The sequence below is a fragment of the Hemicordylus capensis genome, chromosome 3, assembly GCF_027244095.1.
Source record: "Hemicordylus capensis ecotype Gifberg chromosome 3, rHemCap1.1.pri, whole genome shotgun sequence".
NCBI classification, from domain to species: Eukaryota; Metazoa; Chordata; class Lepidosauria; order Squamata; family Cordylidae; genus Hemicordylus; species Hemicordylus capensis.
The window spans coordinates 186,596,482-186,600,258 of NC_069659.1; the positions used below are offsets into that span (position 1 = coordinate 186,596,482).

The following is a 3,777-nucleotide window of genomic DNA, read 5'->3' on the forward strand; positions in this document are numbered from 1 at the left end:
AACCTTTCAATTTTCGAATGTATATGGAAGGTAGGGAGGAGGGAAGTAGCCAGTAGTCTCATCTTCTGTCTCTGTGCTTCTTGCAAGCTTTGCAAGGTGTGTGACACTCTTTGCAAAGCTTGCAAGGGTCAGACTAGTCATGAAGAATAGCTCTGATGACAACAGCAGGGGCCAGTTTACCGACCTGCTGCCACCTTGGTAATCTACCATCTGAATTGACTGCCTAGCCTTGCCTCATGAAAGGGCTGCCTTTGCTGCTTTGGACTATGTGTATACCAAATTTCAATTCTCTAGATATAAGATATATCTAATACAGAAGATATATCTTCTGTAAGCACTCTGATACCCCTCAGGCCCAAGCATCTATCTATATAGTATTATTTCTATTTTCAAGTCTGAATTCACTATTATAGTTCATTTAGCTGAGAGTGCACTATTCATTCTTTCATCCAAGCGAACTATTTCAAAAGGAAATTTTGATTCTTCATGTTCCAAAAAGAATAACAAACCTTATTTAGTTCAGGAAAGCTTTCACAGTCACCAGCTGAGAGACACCTGTTAATATAGATTTAAATTTGGCATTGCTAGCAGGCCGTTTCATATATCTCTTTGATGTACTTAAAAACTAATCCTGGGAACTTTTGTTAATTTCAAACAAATATTCAACGCCTGTTGCCATTTTTCAGTTTATACCTAGGAATATACACTGGTAATGACTGAAATATAAACAAGATATTAAGTAGCACGTTCATACAACCATATGTTAATCAGGGTTTATTTTCTTCCAGAGCCAGCATTCCTAATCAGGAGAAAAATCTTTCCTCAAATACAGTGTTGTTCTCCTCAGAAAAGCACTATACCATTGACAGTTGGGTACCCATATACTGTGATTAGAACAGAGACTAAGTAAAGACCCCACAATTACCATTAAAAAGGCAGATAAAGGTGGAGGAATAGTAATCATGAACACTAGTGATTATAATGAGGAAGTTGTAAGACAATTACAGGACATTGTGAATTATAAACCACTTGCATGTGATCCCACTGTGAAGGTTTATGGCCTGATTAAAATGGTTTTGAATGAGGCAAATATTATGGGCTACATTTCAGATTCCACTATGGAATTCTTGTTGAATAAAACATCGAGGGTCCCCATCTTTTATGTGCTATCCAAGATACATAAGCCACAAAGACCACCAGTGAGTAGGCCTATTATAAGCGCTTGTAATTCTTATTGGAACCCCTATCGGTCTATATAGATCATTATATTAAGCCGTTTGTGATGAAATTGCCCTCATATTTGAGGGATACACAAGATCTTATCGCCCAAATGGAAGGGATGACTGTAGAAGAGGGTGTCATTATAGCCACATTGGATGTTAAATCCCTGTATACGAACATTCCACTACAGGAATTGAGACAGGTTATTGAGCAACATTTAGAACAAAGGGAAAGTAGGGACCCACCCACTTTTTCATTATGGAATTGGTGGATATTGTCTTGGAGAATAATTTCTTTAGATATAAGGAGCAATTCTTTATTCAGACATGTGGTGTATCCATGGGTTCAGCATTTGCCCCTAGTGGAGCTAATTTGTTTATGGGAGATTTAGAGACAAGATGCATTTTGAATCCTACTGTAAATCCATTTTTGGTGAATATTGTGTACTATAAAAGGTGTACTATAAAACCCTAGAATTCAATATACATACCAACATAGTAAGGAACAGGTACCTTATCTGGATACCATAGTAAAAATAACACAAGAGAGAAAGGTAGTATTTGAAGCATATAAAAAACCTAGTGATAAGAATACATTGCTACACTTCCATTCATTCCATCCAAGCCATTTGAGGCGTAATTTACCATATGGCCAGTTTCTAAGGTTAAAGAGGAATTCCACAGTAGCAAGACAATATGGAAAAGAAGCGGCTTTTTTGGTTAGACAGTTGCAAGAGCGGGGGTATCCCGAGGATGTGAGGCACGCCAGAAAGCTAAATATAGAAGAAGACAGGATTCATTGAAGAATAAGTTAAGAGAAAAGAAAAACAGAGTAATATGGACCACAGAGTTCACTCCTCTCTCTTATCAGATACAGCGCGTGATCCTAAAACATTGGAATCTAGTTTTGGGGATAGAAGGTTGCAGTAATCCCCCCCCCCTTTGCTTATAGGAGGACTAGAAATTTAGGTAGCTTTTTGACAAGGGCGGACTCCCTGGAGAAAGGAGATCAGAACACAGGATTAAGAGGCTTTTATCTATGTGGGAGATGTTCAGTTTGTGCGCAAGCAGAACGCATGATTAGTGTGATAGAGCCTAACACAGGGAGTAAAAGGAACTTGGACTTTTTTGCCTCGTGTGATACCAAGGGAGTAGTATATGCGCTTAAATGTGCATGCCCCAAACTGTATATAGGTAAGAGTATACGTAAAGTGAGATCTAGAATCTTGGAACATAAATCTAGAGTGAGGACATGTCATAGAGAGTCACCCATAGTAGCCCATTTTTTAGAAAAGGGACATACATGTGATGAATTCAATTTTTTTGTCCTTTTTAAATACACACCGCGAAGATTCAGCTATGAAAATATGAATACTACGTTATTAAGGAAAGAGGCGTTCTTCATACACCTGTTTAAGACTTATGTTGGAGGTCTTAATACCAATCAAGATCTTTCGTGTATTTCGGGAGAACATTAGGAAAGAGAGGAATGCACACAGTTACTTTGGAATATCTATTGATGCTGTTATCATGAGTTTTACAGAATCAGGAGAGAAAGAAGAAGCTACCTGATTAATTTGGTAAAAGGACGCAGCTGTGGGTCATTAAAACTTAGCGTGCTTACTTGGGGATCAGTTTAAAAAGGAAGGGTGAGCGTAGAGATTCTAAGCATTTCTCCCCAGGTGTATTAGTCTAAACACCGTGGTAAGATAAGGCTGGTAACAGAATGTAAGCATACATTGCTTATACTTAAAATGGTGAGTGTTTAGAATTGGATCTGTATGTGGGAGAAACAGTATTTAGCAGGAAAGTGTCTATGATGTGATGCATTGTTTTCTTGTTTAGGTTTATCTGAAGAAGTAACAATTAGTTATGAAACAGATTAATATCCTGAAAATCTGTAATATTGCATATCGTTCGCTGTACTGCACATGGATTTGGCTTTGAAAGCGTAAGATTAAATTATGCAGATTGTCTCCACTTGGAATATATGGAGAAGGAGACGTATCATCATATACTGAATTAAGAAGAGAAACCTCCTCCCCACTGGATTCCACGGGATTTGCACTTCTACTGTGAACTAATACATCTACAGGATAAGAACTGTTTATCCCTATATGGGAAGTTGTAACATACATCTGGGGGAATACTTTTTGTTATATAAGTTTAAGTTTATGCACTTTGTCATATCCAGCGTGTAAGCCACTTTGGCTCTGATATGTTTATCAGATAAATTTATTGTGGAAGTTAAGTTGACGGTCTGAGTACTCCTCTTCAGATTGTTCTAGTCACAGTGGGTTGTTTGGTTATTTTTGTTACTATCGCGTGACTCCTGTTGGTTTAGCAACATACCCATATACTGTGCCTATGGGATGCTGGGATACACTTCAGTGGGGGGCAGAGGTGGGGCTTGCCAACAGGTTCTTGTGAACACCGTACCAATGCCTGAATAAGGCTTCTGATAGCAAGGTAAGATCATTAGTCCCACTCCCCAAAACTCCTTCAGACGGACATGGCCATCTTTCTGCATCTTTAGCATTTGCTCTAAATATCAAAG

The 3,777-nt window shown here is 38.4% G+C and overlaps 1 long non-coding RNA gene across 1 annotated transcript; it reads left to right on the plus strand.

The window, feature by feature from the left end:
- Positions 1–2,896: 2,896 nt before the first annotated feature.
- Positions 2,897–3,200, plus strand: LOC128349161 (uncharacterized). Its single transcript, XR_008318594.1, has 2 exons — positions 2,897–2,977; positions 3,066–3,200. It is a non-coding gene; the product is annotated as an uncharacterized LOC128349161 (long non-coding RNA).
- Positions 3,201–3,777: the final 577 nt, after the last annotated feature.